General features: G+C 35.4%; 1 protein-coding gene and 1 long non-coding RNA gene across 3 annotated transcripts in view; both read right to left on the reverse strand.

The window, feature by feature from the left end:
- LOC113519844 (dynein regulatory complex subunit 7) overlaps positions 1 to 21,164 on the reverse strand; it is a 209,454-nt gene that overhangs the window by 177,994 nt on the left and 10,296 nt on the right. The window lies entirely within an intron of this gene.
- On the reverse strand, positions 12,438 to 16,750 carry LOC128201945 (uncharacterized). Its single transcript, XR_008253517.1, has 4 exons — positions 16,698 to 16,750; positions 15,831 to 16,021; positions 14,642 to 14,762; positions 12,438 to 12,455 (listed from the first exon to the last, which is right to left on the reverse strand). It is a non-coding gene; the product is annotated as an uncharacterized LOC128201945 (long non-coding RNA).

The raw sequence follows: 21,164 nt of genomic DNA on the forward strand, positions 1-21,164 counted from the left end.
AAATCCTTACTTCTAGACATGGGCAATATGGATACCGATCTGATATCTATATATTAGGTTCCTTCGGACATAGACGTCGATATAAAAGTCCTCACCCATTTCGATATCGCCCATATCGGTCGGATATCTATTTTCGAATATGTTAAAAATGTGTTATTCAATTTTATTTTATGGATAACGGACTTTTAACATATACGTTATTGGACCAATATATCGTCATAGTCGTAGAATACTGACGGATCTATATATGTAATCTTTGTCAGATCTGTCAGTATTCTACGACTATGACGATATATTGGTCCAATAACGTATATGTTAAAAGTCCGTTAAAAATGAACTTGTTTGTTTATTTGCTACCTCTAAACACTCTAAACGCTAAACCAATCAATATAAAATTACAGTATACCGATACTATATAAAATAGAAACGGATATAGTCTAATTTAAGTCCTGGTCACGCTCATGAAGTCGCGGGTAAACGCTAATCTCACTATATTTTCATCCATTAAAAAAATAAAGTACCTTATATTTTTACGTCATATTCAATAGCACAGTCATCGGTTATTCGACGTGATCGAGACACATTCGTCAAGTAGATAACTTAATTGCGTCACTTCGACGTACGATAATAATGCAATTGTGGTTTTCCTACTCCTTCGTACGTTCACAATATTTAATGTATAATTGTCAAATGAAATTAAATTGCGGAGTAGCCAATTTCACATAACTTATGCTCATGACTGTAACCTCAAATGGGGTAGTCAAAAGCTCGTGTGAACTCTTACTGTTGTATTGGTAGTAACACTTTACATACATACTAGTACATATCCGTCACACTTGTCCCCCATTGGGGTAGACAAAAATAACAGAACTCAAAATGCTTAGATTCAAACAGACCTATTGTAAATTTGAAGTATTGCGGATTACCAGTCCCATTGCTAGCAATAAACCCCGTCAGGTCTACCTCCACGTGATCCCATCTGGAAACCATCGTGCTGAATGCATATTTATCACGATGGGCTAACTGGCCTGCTCTAGATTCATTCATTCATCATTCAGTCAAAGCAATATCAAGTGTCTTGTGTTTCGCCAAAATATTTAAATTGAACAAGGTAACGGATTATAAACTAAGCCGCTTATTCATAAAAACGTCAAACCTCTCTTAACCCTGTTTTTGCTGTTAAACTGTTATGTCTCTATCTTTTACACTAAATTTCCAATTTAAAAGTAACAAAACAGCGTAATAATACAATTACATTTATAGGTTATAATTTTTATGAATAAGGGGTTAATATACTTTAAATAAAAAAAAAAGTTTCCTTGCGGAAATCCACATCACTGGTTATTCGATTAGAGTTATTTTGTTTAATTCCGCTACCATTAGTATGTGTCTGCCTGACTGACTGACTGTTCAGTATAGTTTAGGCGCCGAACGCTCTCCCTAAACTCTTGGCAACGATCTAATAATTTGCCTGAAGATGCCTCGTTTAGAGATAAAACACGTGTCGCAAAACGTGCGCGAAGATTGATGACTAATACGGAAATATGTGGAACTTCTGGTAGTAACAGTGGTGGGCAATCTTCGAGTGTTGGCAGTCACACACATACTTATGATAGCGGAATTAAACAAAATAATTCTAATCAAATAACCAACCTAGAAAAGAAATTCATTAAATAAATCCACTTCAAGAAGGAAGCTCTCAATTTCAATCATTAATATCTGTCATACAATACCTTCACCAATTATAAAATGACTTTTATGATTTATTTAATCGAAAGGGTTTCCTCTCCGTCCACCGCGATGTTGTCAAGATTGAAGTTGGTTTAATTTTTTATATGAAAAATAGAATTTTTTAAAAAACAAAGAAAATTATTTATATTTTTTCTTACATGGCCTCAACATGCAACAGTGATTCCGTTGTGAAAATATTGACACGTGAAATATATTGGACCCAAATCCATATGATGGACGGTCCCTTTACTATCACTGAAAATCCCGTCCTATAATCAAACAATGTATAAGCCTTTTCGTTATATATATGTAGAATAATAATCTAAGGTTTTGATCAAGAAAAAAGCAAAGATTTTAAACGTGAAAAAAAATTCTAACCATCGACAACTCTTGCTTCTTATGAAGTCTATTCCAATAGAACTAATGAAATAATAAAATTACCACAAAAACGTTCTTTATGTGTAATAAGTAATAAATCGGAATATACAATCAATTATTAGATTTTTTTATTTATACTACTACAGAACATCGGTATATTCTATTGTGATAAGTTCAATAACTTGTCTGTTTACATTTTTATTAAGTTGTATTAAAATCTACTGTAATGGTTATTGATAACTTTATTGATTGCGAACTTATAGTACAAAGAATAATAACATAAAAGAAGATAAATTGATAAAAGTAATAATTTGCTCATGATAATGACATTGCCACACTGTACTATAGTGGCCGTGTTGTCCCAGCATTAGGCTGTCCCTTTCTTTCCTGTGGATGTCATAAAAGGCGACTAAGGGAGAACGAGGGCTATTAACACCAAAACTACAATTGCCAACCCGCCTGCTAAGCGTGGAAACTACTGGCAATACCCCCCCCCCCTCCCTCTTCTATGAGATGCCATGTTCAGCAGTGGACAGTTAACGGCTGATACAATAACAGATAATTCTTTACTAACAATGTAATGAAACGAGCGCTAGCGGTCATGCCGTGTCGTGCACATCTATTACAAACATGTCATCTAATTCAACGCACGATTAGAAACACACGCAACTGACCGGCGCGCGGCTAAATGCGCACGCGCAGCTAGAAAGCTCGACAAAAGCATTATGAAGAGAACCGACACATACGACGCGACACAGTTATGTGCGTGTGTTCGATAGAAACTCTTGATTGAGGATACAAAAAATAAAGAATGGACACACAGGATAAAATAGAAGTTATAGCAGTAGGTATAGGCGTATTTAAGAGGGATCGAAGGACCGTGCAAACCACAGAATTGTTTGGTGCCCACCGCAGGATGCGAGCGTAGCTAGATAAGCGTAAAGACATGTTTGCAAGTTCGTAATGTGTCTTTTTTTTTGAGAGCATGAAATAATAAAATAAATTACTAATTATAATTAATAACATGAAATAAATATAGCATGAAATAATCTTTAATACGTCCGTACATTATTAGCATTCTTTACAAATGTTCTATCAGACAAACGGACAAAAAATTACAAAAGTTAAAGATTTCTTTTTTTGTAAAAAAATTATACACATATACATGCATGTACATGTAACACATACAGCAACACAAGCCAACTAATTAAGACAAGTGTATTTATTGTATGGGACTCAAACCCCACAACTAAAAACATGATGCAATCCATTCCATGCGAATAATTTTATTTATGATAGAAATTCAACCTTAATCGGTATGACAAGCTTCATAAAACGGAATGCCAATCTAAATGCATTAGCAACATTTCCAAAATGAATATTTATTTACATTGTTAAATACAAATTTTTCTTTAAAAAAAAATATTTGGAAAAATAGAATAATTAAAAAAAAAATTTGGGGTAAAAGTAAATATCATGCTGAATTTTTAACAACTTAGTTTTACTATCTATCTGTATATTTTCACCTAATATATGTACTTACTCATATTCGTGAAATAAACGATTTGAATTTGAATTTGGAATACTATATATGTGAAACGCACGTAATATAAAATGTAAACTGAAAAGTAAGTAATAAGAAGGTATTTTTTACTAGCGCAGATCGCAACATATTAGAGAAAATCAAATTCAAATTTGGAAAGAAACCAAAAACATTATCTGGCCAGCCAATAAACAATACTCGTAGACGACTCAAGGATTCAACCCAATTTGTAAACAACGACAATATGACTCACAAAAAAGCGGTTGCTATTCTATATGTACTACTTATACAGACAAACAAAGTCGAACCGCGGTGAGTGTGCACCCATTGTGACCGTTTCCCGGAAGCAACGCACCGCGCGGCCATCACAGTCGCATCGCCTATCACCAACCCCGGGGTAAAAACAACAAAAGCGGTAAATCAAGTTCACTTCGCGTCCAAACATTGGACTTATTTATACCATCCACATAATAATAATAACCTGAAATAACGTAAAAACAAAATATTACGGAAAATTCAAAAATACTTACCTATCGTAGGCGAAAGGTAAGTATTTTTGAATTGAAACCGTTAAAATTATACCTATTATCCTATCATCCATCGGACTTATCCCAAAAACGCTGTACCATGCAATAGTTCTTAACCTATTTTTTTAATAATTTCTTTATAAATTTTATACCTAAATAAGACTATTTACATAAATCTACAAAAATCTGTTATCTTCGATACATATTTAATAGCCCGACATTTCTACCTATTAACCCTTACTGGTGCACCGCCATTATCATTCATTAAATAAAAATATTATAAATATTATTTTTATCTTGTGACTTCTTAGCTCATGAAAAACACCCACTATTTGGGATGGAAAAGGATATGGTCTACTTTTTAATTTTTATCGCGGCCAATAAATGTAACCCGATGATGCGAACAAAACCGTGTAGGTAAAGACTAGTAAATATTTTAACAAAAATTCATACATTGTAATCTGATCTAATATTAGATTTGACTTTATGTTTTTAATGAATAAACTTAAAATTATTTAACCAATTTTAAAAATTCTTTTATCTAAAGCTACATTATCAGCGGGTTATTTTACTTTAAAAATATCTTATTTAAAGACGTGCGCTTCCGCTAGTTATAAAATTTACAATATTATCATACTGGCCGAAAAAAATTTACAATGACCGAGCAACCTTCGCGTCGCGCCACTGGCCCTTTCATTATCTGCAAGTAAAAACTAATTGGAAGGAACCCGCGGCCCATTGTTGCAGTATTAACGGCTAAGATACGGGCTCGCTTTATGGATGCATCCATGCCATAGACAAAAGATTCGGAGCTGTAAAATTCCATGAAGCCATCGCCGCGCGGTCGCCGAAGGGATAACTTTTTAATAATAATTGCCATCCGGTCGTGTTTGAGTTAAAATTTTAATGCGCCATATCCTTTCACGTGCAGACATGTTAGTTTCTCCTTAAATAGGAAATATTATTGAAAAATATTATTGTCGTGTAGTCCCGGCATAGAACAGACCACCCCTTCCTTTCTAGTGGGTAAAGTGGGTGGGTAAGATGTGACTAAGGGTATTTAATGATCGAGGTATGGACAGCAGCGTCCTTCTTAAAAAATCTCCATCGCCTAACTGCGGTTGCCAAACCCGCCTGCCAAGCGTGGCCACTACTGGCAAAACCTCCCAATAGAAGGAGGTCTATGTTTAGCTGTGAATAATTAACAGCTGATATGGTATGGTATGGTATAGTAGAAATGTTGGAAGGCAAAGAAAGAGATGGGCAGATGACATAATAAAGATAGCAGTAAAAAACTGGACAAGTATTGCTATAAATAAGCAGAAGTGGAAAAAGATGGTGGAGGCTTTTACCCTTGGGGACCACTGAAGTGGATAAAAAGCTATAATAAATAATAATAATGGTATAGTATAGAAACACTTACCTATTAAAAAAAAAAAGGATAATTTATAGCATGCTTGAAAAACATTTCTTAATTAACTTACTAATCTTTCACCGAAAAATAAAGGCTCAAACTATGCCAGCCTATACTGTGTGCGTTGTAGCAAAGTAGAGATTATAAAAATCATATAAACAATTACAAAAATATGACTTGTGACTTTAAAAAAACATTTGGTTGGGAGAAATACTTTCTACCTACTAATATTATAAATTGATGACAATTTGTAAAGCTGTTAGTACGTTTGTTCCTTCATCATCATCATCATATCGGCGGCTCAATGCAGTTCTTATGTAGTAAACTGGCGAATTGTCAGTTAAATATCACCACCATGTTAGCACTCACAAAATGCAATATTAAATTTATTTATAAATCAAGTACATCGCATTACTGTTTGCAATCAACCCTGAAACCCGCAAAAACGTGTTAAACGTAACACATAAAACGTCACCGGTTTGAAAATGTACTCTCCCGAAATCGCAAACACATAACAAAAGCTCATAAAATGCTTTAATTAGTCCGAACGATCCTCATAAATGTAGACACAATAAAGAGGGGCGCTCAACAGGTCCCATAGCACTCCATACATTACCATGTTGATATATTATAAACGTTATTATTAACTTACTTTGTTGCTTTATAATCGCTATCAATAACGTATTACTTCCGTGCTTTATATATAGGGTGAAATAAAACTGGTTCCCCGTATGTTAAATTAAGAATCTACCCATGTTATATCTAAGGTTTTGCTCGTGTTCGTATTTGAATACCCTTCCGCGAGAAATGAGCTATCAAATGCTAAAAGAATTTTTAAAATCCGACTGATGGTTCCAGAGATTAGCACGTTCAAACAAACAAACTCTTCTGCTTTGTCACATTAGTATAGATTAGAACAGCTTCCTTAATTAGAAATTTAAAACAACAAAAAATTTTAAGTCTCCCGTACTATCTTAACAGCTGGATTATTTTTAGTACGGGAGACTCAACATTTTTTGTCATTTTACAATTCACGTTTCTTTGGTGAAAATGTTCAGTTTTACTAGTAGAATAATCCGTTGAAAGGATGCTAAAGATTCACTTACCAGATAGAATACATTAATACACGACAATCCTTTGCCTTAAGATAAAAAATAATGATTACATTTCATGTAGACGTTAGAAATTATGTACAAAACTCTACCAACGCGTTGGAAGATAGTATGTACCTCTCGATCATAAGTCATTTTGGCTATCTCTAATTTTATTTATTTAAAATTACATATTTCACCTTGTCGCCTCTTACAACATTCACGGGAAAGGAAAGGAAATGTAAAGTATAAAGTTAGAATACGAAAAATAAATAAAAAAATGAGTTTATACCATTTACCAAACGTCATGTTTAATAAACACATGATGTGTAAATTATTAAAGCACTTTTATTATTATTATTTTTTAATGAATGATAATGGAATGGTAACCCCACCCGCGCTATTGGTATACACCGGCGGGGCACCAGTGAAAGATGATAGGTGAGGATGAAGTAGGTCAGTTAGCCCATTGTGACGAATCCAACAAGAATTGTTCACGATGGTTTCCAGGGGGAACTACGTGGAGGTCGACCTAATAAGGCATATTGCTAGCAATGGGGCTGTCAAACTCCATTACTAACAATCCCTTTCCCCCCTGGCAGGCGGGTTGGTAACCGCAGTTAGGCTTTGATGATATTTCAATAAAAGCACTGCTATCCTTATCTCGATCGTTAAGTTCTCTTAACCGCTTCTTACGACACCCACAACATTAAAACATTATATCAGCTAAATATTACAAGTTGCAGAAAAAGCTGTAAACAGTAGAATGACATTGGCAGCGGTCGCTTTAAAACGAAATGGAGATAACAAGCGAGAGCGATCTACTCGTACATATTATTATTTCGAATCATTGCAACGTACTCGAACGGTTAGAAACATTTGAATATTTGTAATTCAACACCGTCTCGAAATAGACGAGGTAGATAAGGAAAAATACTGAATGCACACGTATTGTCTGCAACTTTCTTGTTCTTGCCGAGTTTTTATGTGAGCCCATTCAAGTGCCGATCGCGTTAGCACCATTTCCTGAATGACCCCTGGCCCATTGTTTATTATCAGGAAATGTCAGGAGAACATCAAGCGAGTCGGCCGCTCATAAAACAACCATGTGTCCCGCGACAATGGGGTGCAGCTTCTGAACGTACACCGTTGAGGCGCGGAGTCTTTGTTCGGGTGGGGCGCCGTGAAACATTATTTAGATTAATTTTAATAATGTCACTATTAAAATATGTATTCTTTTATTAACCCGTAACGCAGTATAAAACATTATACTGAAAGTCATTATAATTTTTTTTTATACAACTTAGAATGGCAAACAAGCTAACGGCCCACCTGATGGAAAGTGGTAACCGTCGCCTATAGATATGAGCAGTACCATGGACATAACAGAGTATACTGTTTCGCCCATGATACCCCCTATGCGTTGCCATTCCTGAGGACTCAGGTGTTATTCCTAAGTACCCTGTAAATTCACGCCATATCCCATCCTTCCAACCGAAACACAGCCATGCAAACACAACTGTTTCACGGTAGAAACATGAATGGGACAGAGGTACCCAAGCAATCGACTTTTGTACAAAGTCTCCCTCTGGTGATATATACAAATATAATATATATACAAATTGTATATCGCTACCCGAAATCGATGATAGAAATGGAATCGAAATAAAAAGCTGTGTTAATATAGTCATATACTACATTAGAGTTAGATTACAGTTAACTGTCTATTAAATTTCATAGTTTAAATGTGGATAACAAACACCTAAGCAGATTGTTTTTATTAAATTAAAGGTAATAGAATAGTCACCCTGCTGGCACTTTTTGGTATACACTAGCGGGACAACAGTGAGTAATTATAAGTAAGTATGAAAGCAGGTCAGTTTTTCTATTGTGACGAATTCAACAAGAAATAATCATGTGATTTCCAAGAGGAACCGCGTGGAGGTTGACCTGCTAGTAGTGAAGCTAATATACCTTTATTTTCTTCATTACAAATTCTTATATTTACAATATCAGTACATGTATTATCGCAATAAATTTCAAATTTCATTTATAATATGTAAATTTGTAATTTCGAAATGGTATTTAATATATAATGTTCAAAATAGGACATTTTATTCTAACCAAGCAAAGTTCTATAAAGCTTCATTAAGAATGCAATTAAAAACGTATAAAAGTGAGTGCGAAATGTTTTTTAACCGACTTCAAAAAAAGGAGGTGGTTTCTCAATTCGACCGTGTATACATTTTTTCGGTTGATCACATTGTGTTCGCTCAAGACGGCGTAGTCACATATTGTGCTATAGTAAAAAAAAACAGCAGTGAAGAAGCTGAACAAGAGCCAAGCCGCGCTCACTTTCTCACGGGAATAACAAATACACTTTTCATGCAGCCGAAACCACGAAAGACAATAAGTCAATAAACAATTTATCATCCCAGCGAACGGATGAACAGAATACTGAAAATATGCACGATTTTACAACAGCAATAAAACGTTGCCGGGCTGTTAAACAGTTGTTAACTTGCTATATATAATATTTCAAATGAATGGTAATTGGTCGTTATTGACTTGACTGGCCGTTTCTTCTACCTGAGTGACTCAAGTTTACCCACGTCTTTTTTTTCAAACAAGCTGAGGGCCCACCGGATGGAAAGTAGTAACCGTCGCCTATAGACATGTACAGTACCATGGCCATAACATAGTATATAGTTTCGCCCATGATACACCCCATGCGTTACCATTCTAAAGACTCAGGTGTTATTCATCTGTACCCTGTAAATTCACTGCCATATTGCCTTCAAACCGAAACACAGCCATGCAAACACAACTGCTTCACGGTAGAAACACAAATGGGACAGAAGTACCCAGGCAAACGACTTTTGTACAAAGTCTCCCTTTGGTAAGTCGGTCGTGAACACGTAAATAACCTAAGTCCAAAATTTTGCTATTTATATGTATATGTGTATGTATATGTCAACCTTTAACTATACACTGCTGAATATAAGCCTCCCTCTTGGGGGGTTTGCCCGTAGTTGCTACGCTTGGCAAGCAAATTGGCAACCGCAGTTAGGCTTTAAAGATGTTTTAAGCGGGACGCTGCTGCCTATCCCTCGCCCTCTGTTAATCGCCTCTTAAAGGAAGGAGCGGCCTATTCCGTGGCGAGACCACACAGAGTTTTCTAACTTAAATACATTTAATTATTCTAAATACTTAAGTTACAAGTATGTATGTACTAATGTCTTAATATCAGTAGTCTTACTAAAATACAGGATAGGGAAACATAACACCTTAGTGTCGGGGGGAAAGGGATTGTTAGTAATGGAGACTGAGAATCCCATTGCTAGCAATATACCCAAACAGGTCGACCTCCTCGCGGTTCCCCCTGGAAACTATCATAGTTAATTCCTGATGAATTCATCATGATGGGCTAACTGGCCTGTTTTCATTCTCATCTATCACTCTTCACTGGTGCTCCGCTAGCGTATCCCGTTAGCGCAGGCGGGGTTACCATACCATTTTCACCGATCAATAAAAAAAAACATCTTAGTGTCAGCGTGAGATTATCATATACAGTATAGGCAACTAACTACCTACAAAAATGTTTTTTATTCGTAGATATTTCTTTTAGTGAAAATTACATTTTACCTAACATATAAACTATCTAAAAATACCCATAATAAAACTGTTACTGTTTCTTTTTTTATAATACATCGTTATATATTTTGTAACGCATTTCAAGTTATTATATGTAGAATAATATTATAACAATTTCGTTTTTGCGCGTGAAGTTCATTGCTTAGGTGTCTAGCCATCTTTAATCCGACCCTGCTTAGTGCTCAAACATGATCGCACATGATAAGTAGAGGTCGTCCCAGTTATTTCCGTAATATCCTACTGTTCATGTCCATAGATGAAATAACACTTTCCATCAGATAGGTCGTTTGTTTGTTTGTCGTCGTCCTTCCAAGTTACATAAAAATAATAATAATCCAGGCTACTATTTATCCTGATAAACATAAGCAAAGCCGCGGTTTACAGCTAATAAGACACAAATACATAATACATATTTTGATGATGACCACATCTTGAAAATCGGCTGTTATAAGCTTGAAGACTAACTTTATGTTAACAATGTCATGCAAAATGTATGAGATTGACATAAATTTACACTGGCAGACCACGTGACAAATGAAAACATATGTCGACCTCATACATTTTAAACATACGTATAGAATGTTATTCTGTAGACTCTGGAAGTTTTCTTCAACGCTTTGCATATTGTTGATGATGCTTGACTATCAATTCACGATGGACCGTTATTGACATTTAAGTAATCATTGAAGCAGACCTGGGTGAGAATGGAATTATCGCAACAGTGAATAGCTTTTTTCTATACAACTTAGAATGGCAAACAAGCTGACGGCCCACCTGATGGAAAGTGGTAACCGTCGCCTATAGACATGAGCAGTACCATGGACATAACAGAGTATACTATTTCACCCATGATACCCCCCATGCGTTGCCATTCCTGAGGACTCAGGTATTATTCCTCTGTACCCAGTAAATTCACGCCATATCCCACCCTTCAAACCGAAACACAGCCATGCAAACACAGCTGCTTCACGGTTGAAACACGAATGGGACAGAGGTACCCAAGCAATCGACTTTTGTACAAAGACTCCTTCCATCGCTTATAGATATGAACATCATAGAATACACTGCGGTCCCCATCGTTTGTCTGAATTTGTGTATGTTCGTAATTGAAAATTGAACGGTACTAATACGAGATCGAGCGTCCAAAAAACAACTATATCACCGGTCGGCAAAACTATAAACATCGTGTCGCTAAGACCCTTAAGCTGTAAATAGTATTGAAATATATATATTGGCAGTGATGTCGCGACAGCTGAAGGTTGTAAAGTGTTATCGTCCGCGCGGTCGCGCGGCCTCGCGTCGGCCGTGCATCCTATCTCGATAATTAACTTTTATTTATTACCAATGACTGGTCGCAGGAACACGCGATCTACTTCAGGTTAAAAGTCCTCCATGGAAAATTCTCAGATACAGACACACAGAAACTATACTTTAGTTTTAAGTCATACATCCTTATGTAGATGTTTTTTAATGATAAAAAAAGAACGGTAAACTTCGCCTTGCTATCAGTATGCACTAGCAGGGTACCAATGAGTGATGATAAGTGAAGACAGAGACAGGTTTGTTAACATATCGTGACGAAATTACCTGAAATTATAATATACGAATAGTTTCTATAGAGGGACCACGTGGAGATGTATATTGCCAGCAATGGGGCTGCCAGTTCCCATTACTATCAATCTCTTCCCCCCATAGCTTTAAATATTGAAAGTTTAGCTTCAGCCTATAAATCAATGGGTAATTTTGATAACTCGAATATTTTAAATACGCTGACTTGCGGAAGGAAGTTACGAGTATTGTAAAAAGTAGATAAGATCTACCCTTCTAGCAGATTTTCTTGGAAATATGAACGAGATTCGGAGAGTATAATCTCGATAATAATATAATAATAACACTGTGGTACAATTAGCTACAGGTGGTCGTATTTTATTGTACGATATTTTTTTTTATAATAATTACTATCTCTCAGTGCTATAAAGTTAATAAGTAAGTATCGAAGTGATCTCAGCACAGTGGAGAGCACGTTACTTTCAGTAAATGAGGTCCTGGTTCGGTTCCTGGTCATGCCAATTAAGAAAACGATCTTCCTGACCTGAATTCACTCGGCTCTCGATACTCTGTAAAGTGCCGCCAAATGTCTGTCGTCTGATTATATTATAACATAGCGTATCCTATCTTAAAAACCAGGCAATTAGTAATTATATATATATATATATATATATATATATATATATATATATATATAGTCACCTGCCTCATTACATATATCATCATATCAGCTTTTAACTGTCCACTGCTAACATAATACTCCTCCTTATTTTGATTTTGTCAGTGGTTACCACGTTTAGCAGGCGAATTGGCATCCGCATAAGGCTTTGGAGATGTTTTAAGAGGGATGCTGATGCCCATCGCTCGCTCTATTAGTTGCCTCTAATGGCATCCACGGAATGGAAAGGGTGGCCTGTTCTATGCCGGGACCACAGGGCAATACCTATATATTTACCTATAACTACAAACTTAGTTTATAATGGTTTTCTCCGGAACTAATATCATTTCTTAAGAAAGATTTTAAGGTAACATATAAATTTAATATAATAAAAGTAAAGAAATAATCAAGTTTCCAAATTAACTTGATTTTGGAAAGCGCACTACCAGCGCTTACATATTGTGCCCAAATAAAATAGGAGCGAGCCGCGTAGATAATAAAACTGATTTCGGTAGTCAAACAATAGCATACAGTCAAAGAAGTGAAACTAAACATTTATTCCAAAGAAAATGGGTCTTTTTTAAATAAATGACAATGGAACGGTAACCCGTAAATGGTGAGGATGAAAGCAGGTCATTTGGATCATCGTGATGAGGGGAGAAGAGAATTGTTAATAATGCGGATTACTTATTCCATTGCTAGCAATATGTCCTGTCAGGTCGGTTCCAGGAGGAACCACGTGGAGGTCGACCTAATAGAGTATATTGCTAGCAGTGGAGCTTACTAATAATACTTTTCCTTCCCACTCCTCAACTATGGTTTAAAAAATATTTAAAGCACAATTTATCGAAACAGTATTCAACAAAGTGGTTAAGACAGTAGATTGTCCTGTCTATTATGACGATGTGTACCGTTCAAGCATACTGATGTTTACTCTTTGTTTTATCGACAAATGGGGAAAAACACAACCACACACAATACTTGCAAATTATTTTCTAGGAATTATGTAATATGAAGAAATAATTAAACCACATTGACCCATAATTATAATGATGATTTGTCTTGAATAGACTTGACTCGGGATCTGATGAAAGGTACGTATTTCTTACTAAGCCATAGGTAACGAGATGGGCGTGTTGCTAAGCTTAATATGGTCCTGAACTATATCTTTCAATAGAGATTTCTATTTATTTATTCCGAAACTCGTCGGTTTGGAACCCAAAAACTAGGTACGCGCATTGGAGGCCAAAAAATCTCCATTCCTTTGCTTTCCTTCACTCAGAACATATCAATTTAAATTAGAAAGTCATGATGCAGGATAGCAGTAAAATAATTACTATAATACTTTGTGATCTGCAGATTTTGTTATGGCTTGATAGTTTTTCAAGCCCATGTGACTTAGCTCTTATGAGAAACGCAATTATTTTACAAAAGATTATATAATTTATATCCATATAATAAGATAGATAGATAGATACTCTTTATTATTTTCTTCATTAGATTACAATAGTAAACTTATTATAGATACAAACAATAACAATAAGGTGCATGTGTATATATTTATTTATTATTTATCACCGCAAACAAATAAGGACTTACTAAGTTACAGAACATTCTAATAATATTTTTTGGGGGAGCTGGTGCTTGTACTAAGTGTTGAACCTGTATTACAAGTCACAAGTACCTCGAAACAGTACATATTATAAAAAAAAAAACTTTCACAAAAAAAAACGTGATGGTGAGTACATAAAAAATATATATCTTTATGGAGTACTGCTTCCGACTCATGAATATCTCCACTCTGAGTACTAAAGGTGAACGCTCTTTACAAATTGCAACTAGTCTCTGCATTATTGGTGATCTAGACGTTGTCAACTCCCGCTTCGGATTCTAAGAAGCTGTGTGAGTCCTTTTAGCGCTTATATTTAAAGCGTTCTTTGATTTACTTCAACTCACCATTTCTTATTATCAAAATAAAATACAGCCCATATTCAGTGTAGGCGCTAATTGCGCAAAATAATATCAACAGGTATACGCCTGGTATGCCTGATATTTTTCTGATAATAAGATAATGGTTCGACAAAGGTAAGTATGTACCATTAAAACATATTTTCCTCTTCCTGTTATTTGGGGTTTTCATACAGAACTTGAAAACAAATTTGCGTGGGATGTAAAGCTGGGGCTTCACTGCATTTATGACAGCAAGAAAAAACTTCATCTGCAAATTTGAAAGACAAGACCTGCTTACTATCTGGTGGGATGTTACCACTTTAAAAAATATGAATTATTACTAACTGGGCACGACTTTGCGCTAGTGTGATGGACATTTAGGAAAATATATAATAATGTTAATTACTGATAATGTAGACTTCTTATAGGCAAAAGAATTATTAAAATAAGTTAAATAGTTTTTAAGTTTTTCCATTACAAACAAACAGTCAAATCTTTCATTTTTATAATCTATACATATAATAAAACTGTAGAGGTCGAACGTCTGTAGATAGAAAAAGAATGCTAAAAACCGAGTCAGGGTGATGTCAGAAGTGAAATAAAACACATCCAGATTTTTCAAATTTTTTGTTTCTATGTTTGTTTGTATGGGCTCATCTCCGAAACTTTTAAACCGATTTAAATGAGATTTTGCATGGTGGTACCTTATATCCCCAGTCAACATTTTAGATAAGAAAATTTTAATTACGGAAAATTAAAGAGTTTCCGTGGGATAGTTAAAAAACTATAGTAACTTATACAGGTTAGTACACGACCTACTTAAGTAAAGTCATTTTGACCTAAGGCAAAGAGTGAGAACGACACATCATTTGTTAATTTTGGTCCAGTATTCTCAGACATAATAAATAGGTAGGCACATACATCGATACATACTAAACAAGAATAACAAATACCACGCGGACAAACTCGCGGGCATCAGCTAGCATTAGTATAAATTAATGAAGATAATTAGGTACGCATATTGCAAACTGTATGAACATTGTTCCCATGAATCCATGGTCATTGTCTACAGTCCATACGTGGTATTTAAAAAATCCGGACTACAGTGAAAATGTAGCCAAGCTATCTTGCCTTATCGATAAGTGAGCAAAGTTTCGTAGAAGTGGCCGTGGATATTAGAAGAGCAGGCTTGCTTGTATGCGTAAAGTTACGGCGTGGTAGTGTGTTTGACAGGTCTTATCCTATTTGGGACGAATAGACAGGCCCTCCAAGTAATTAAGCCACGTACACATCGACCGATGGCTGAACGTGGCGACCACTACACACACATGCTTACGTCGTCTAAAAATTCAAGTCGCGGCACCGGGTGCAGCCGGTCTCGCGCCATCGGGCTAATGAGTGTGGCGGCGGGGGGCGGCGGGGCGCGCGGGGGCGGGGGCGCGATGGCGGCGGCGGGGCGCGGTAATGGCGCGCGGCGTCGGATGTCGCTGGGGGGTGCCGCGCGCCGCGTCGCCGATAACAAAATCACTAGAGAACGGTGTGGTCGCAATGCTAGAAATTTGGATGTGACATTCACATACCTACTTAGTTTACAACATTATCTTGATTTAAATACAATGATATAAATCAATTAAACAGTACTGACTCACAGAGTACCTGTAATTGTCTAAATGTATTTGCCACTAATAAAATATAAATCATGTAAATCGTTCCATAAGCATTTATACATTTTTGTAAAAGCATCATTAAATGTCCATCTAAGTACCTTATAAGTAATAATCACATTTCAATTATAAGTACACTGAGAATTGAATATCAAAACTGGTTAGAAACATGATTAAAAATTAAGTACTTAAAGTGTATGACACCTTCCTTTCTAGCAATAATAGCCTAAGAGTTTTAATTTTATGACTGTTATTGTGACAAAGGAATGTTACTAGCCTACATAAAGTAAAAATAATGACATTATTATTACTAGTTCTTGTGTATAATGGTTAGCGGCCCAGAGTTAAGTTTGTAAAGGTAATGAAATAATTAAAATAAGTTTCCAACAATGTTATCTATAATTTACCACTCATTGAATGGTAATTGTAATATTTTCGACCACCGAACCCGATATGTAGGGTGTTTACTCGAACAATGACTCAGGTAGGTATAGTCGTATGAATCACAATATTTCAGTAGATAAGAATATTCGCATTACCTTATAATTTAGCAAAATATATACACTGATATATCTTGCAATGTCGACACAAGTAACACTAAATACTTATCTACTGGCTACTAAAATATTATTGTTTAAATTAGCCATTCTTTTTATCATATGATAATTATAATACCTATTAAATGTATTCAACAAGTCTACATTTGTTTTGAATTAATGATTATTTTAAATAAATGTATTAATATATTTCATTAGCGAAATTAATTAGATGCTTGTAACAAGGTGATTAAAATACACATTTAGATAAATAATATAAAAGTTCCAAGCCACTTAAGGTGACAAATCATACTCAATACCAGCTAATAGTAATTAATAGCCACCAGGGAATTGTTAGGTGATGAGTCATAGCCCTATTTCTAGCAATATATTTTAACAGGTCAACCTTCACGTGGGACCTCCGGAAACTACCACGGTTAACACGTCACGACAGGCCAACTAACGTGACGTCATTGTTGATCATCATCTGATATCCCGCCTGCTTAAACCAACGACACAGACGAGATTAGCGTTTCATTTAAAAATATTTACTATAAAGGTGCATATAAATAAATTAAATATTGAATAATAATGCCATATTCATTTTTATTAACGCACGAGTGACATCGCCAATGCCCGAAATACAGTGCGGGCGACGCGTCGTAAATCGCGGCGCGGCTCGGCGAGGGCCTTTGTGTGGCCTCGGCAAGCAAAAACATACCTACCTACCTACCTACCTACAAGCTACATACTTGCTTACTAAACAGACCACTGGTACTTGCCCCAAAACATCCAATAGATCCAGATATAAGATACTGGGCGCTTATTACAAACTTGAAAACTCAACAGGATTACGTCACGTGACTACAGATAGGCCCATGTTTTCTATATTTTTAATACCAATTTGCAGAGCAGTTTCCTTTCATTCTTAAAACTGTCAGGTTTTAAGCTGTCATAATAAGATTCCTGACCCGCAGTTCGGTCCATATGTAATTTTTTTAATAACTAAACACACCTCCATGTTGAGAAGGATTATTAGTAATGGGGATTCCAGTCTGTATACTATAATATATGTATATTATACTGTTAAGATACCTCTGAGTACCTTAATTTATTGGTGCGGACTACCAGCCCCATTGCTAGCAATATACCCTGTCAGGTGGACTTCCACGCGGTCCACCCTTCATGCTGAATTCCAGATGTATTTATCACGATAGGCTAACTGGCCTGCCTTTTCATTCTCACCTATCCGTCCCGCCAGCGCATATCGTTAGCGGGGCTACCGTTTCATTATCATCCATTAAAAAAAAACCCTAACAAATATAACAATAATATTCTTTACTATTTTTCTTTCTGAAAAAGTATAGATAAATCAATAAGTTGTAAAAATATATTTAATATCACATAGACATATTAGTTTTTAGTTTTATTATTCGCTTCTATCTTTATAAAAAAAAAAATGCTTTAATATTTCTGATAGACTCTACGATATTTCTTTCTGGGAAGGCATAGAAATCTCATCCATAAAGGTAATTGAAGAAACAGGTTAAATACCCTAATATATTAATTTCATAATGTTCATGATTTTTGGTTGTACATATTAAATCAATAAAGATGTTTGTAGGTACTTACATGAAAGATATTAAACTATTTATTAGGCTTAATAAGACCAATACATACCAAAACTATATTTATTATAATTTTTATATTTCTGTTTATATTTATGATGATTTATTATGATGATGATGGGAACGCCCACATCACACAAAAACTACACTATCAAATTGGATACGATTTTCAAAGTTGTTTAAAATCTGGTCTATGTTTTAGATTATTACACCATATAGAATTTCTTGGTTTTTCTTTACTTCTCAAGTCTACGAGTACGAAGTAACAGGCAAGAAACTAGTCTACAATACATAAAAGCAACAACATTGAAGATATTTTTTCAAAGAAATCACAGATCACCTCCACGTACGTAATTCAAACTGTAAGAATAAATTCAGTATCCTGTCACATTAATTTCACAAATAAATTTTGTAAGATTGCGAATAGAAATATCAAGTAAAAGTGAATGTGACAAGGTGATAAAATTCGCGTCTCGCTCGCTTTACCTAATGTTTTATCTAATAGAGCGTTTGATAGATGACTTGCAGACTGCTATTATATAAGTTCAAGTCTGTTGCATTATTCGCAAAATCTTAATAGACCGATAATTATTATTTTCATTTTACTTTTAGAGTTTTTTTTTTGTTTTTTATACCATGAAGTCGGCAAACAAGCAGACAGCCTATCTGATGATAAATGGTTACTATAGCCTATGGACGTTTACCAGACTAGGGGTGTCACGTACGCATTGCCGACCCTGAAGAAACCTTAATATATACCCTTTTTGAAAAACCCCATACTATAAGTCTCTAGGGAAAACCTCGGTAGGGAGCTCATTCCACAGCCTGAGCGTTCACAGGAGAAAATTCTTTTGATACCGCACTGTATATCACTGTTTAGGTTCAAGCGTGTGAGGATGAAATCCCTGTCGATAACAAGCGGTGCGATGATAAAAAGTGACTGTGGGCATCATTTTAAACAATTTCTCAGAACACAGATCGTTGTACTAACGGTACAACACACAAAGGGAGGCAAAGTCGCGCCTTAGACTTAAGGGCTCGATACTGCCTGCGAGCTCGGGATCGTCGACTATTCTCAATAAATTTAGTAATAATTTTCATAGCTCGTCTTTGAACCGAATCAAGAGGACCAAGCTAGTATTCAGGCACTTTAGTTAGTGTCATACAATCATACTAGTTGCCTGGTAGTCCTCAACCTAAGATATCTTGTATTGAGAGGAATCGGGCACCAAACCTTTGGGGACGCAATCCAAAACACCCAGACCTGAGACAAGCTAGAAACATTCGTTTCCTATATTGACCCGACCGAGAATCGAACCCGATAATTGGTATATTCAACGTAAAACAGTAAACAAGCTTATAACCTACCTAATGAAAAATATTATTTATAATCATTAGTTTTTTTTTTTGTTAAGTTGCATAAAAGTTGTATAAAAAAATCATTAGTTTATTTATAATTAATTTTTTATTCTTATTTTAATCTTATTTTTATTAATTATTACTTATTTATAATTACATTTTTTATTCGACGTCTATATACATATTTACTTATTATTTATGTATGTCATCAAATAAGTGAGCGTTACAGTCTCCCAATACGCTCACCCAGGAAAACATCAGTACAGTAACACATACGAGTATGTATAAATAAATGAATTAATATTAAATACATTTAAATCACATAACAATAATAGAAATAACATCTATATCTTAAATCTCTGAACACCAACACTGTGGTCATATGTAGTTGAAAACGACAAAAACATAGAGAGTTAATTAATTTCCCGTTACATATGTATATAGACACTGATTAAAACCGACACCAACTCATGTATAAATATGAACAGCATTCTAAACGACTCAAAATACACTGTGTTTTTTTTATACAACTTAGAATGGCAAACAAGCTGACGGTCCACCTGATGGAAAGTGGTAACTGTCGCCTATAGACATGAGCAGTACCATGGACATAACAGAGTATACTGGTTCGCCCATGATACCCCCCATGCGTTGCCATTCCTGAGGGCTCAGGTGTTATTCCTCTGTACCCAGTAAATTCACGCCATATCCCACCCTTCAAACCGAAACACAGCCATGCAAACACAACTGCTTCACGGTAGAAACACGAATGGGACAGAGGTACCCAAGCAACGACTTTTGGACAAAGTCTCCCTCTGTGATGACCACTACTAGGACCACACCCAGTTGTGATCCGATACGGTTATAGTTATGTTTAAAAATCCCAAAAGTTTAAATTACTTTATCAGACGGAAACTTATAAATATATGTATATAAATAAATAAAACTTTGTACAAAAGTTATTTGCTTGGATACCTCTGTCAAACTCATGCTTCTGCCTTCAAGCAACTATACTTGATGACTGGTTCGGTTCGAAAACTAAAATATAACACTAAATATACATACAACTTCATCATATAAGTCATTAACTGTCCACTTCTAATCTAACATCTCCCAGTTTTGCCACTTGTTGCCACACTTGGCAGGTGGAATAGCAACCACACTTTGGCTTTGGTGATGTTTTAAAAGAGACAATGAAATTATAGCATAGAATTATAGAAATCGAATTAATATAATGTAGGACAGAAATTACAGAATTGCAATGCAAGAAACCCTTTTTGCATTGTCTCTACTTCCTAGTAACACGGGCGTCACAGTGTATACAGTGATATTTTAGTACCCTTCTGGCTTATTGAATGCTTAGGCAGTAGATTGCAGTGAGTTTTTAGCTTGTTTGCCATTCCTAGTTATAAAAAATAAAATTTTATATATATATATATAGAGAACTTTTGCAAAGTTAAGCTCGTCTTAGCACATTTGTTTA

This window comes from Galleria mellonella, unplaced genomic scaffold (assembly GCF_026898425.1).
Source record: "Galleria mellonella isolate WM207_F2 unplaced genomic scaffold, CSIRO_AGI_GalMel_v1 utg65, whole genome shotgun sequence".
Lineage (NCBI taxonomy): Eukaryota > Metazoa > Arthropoda > Insecta > Lepidoptera > Pyralidae > Galleria > Galleria mellonella.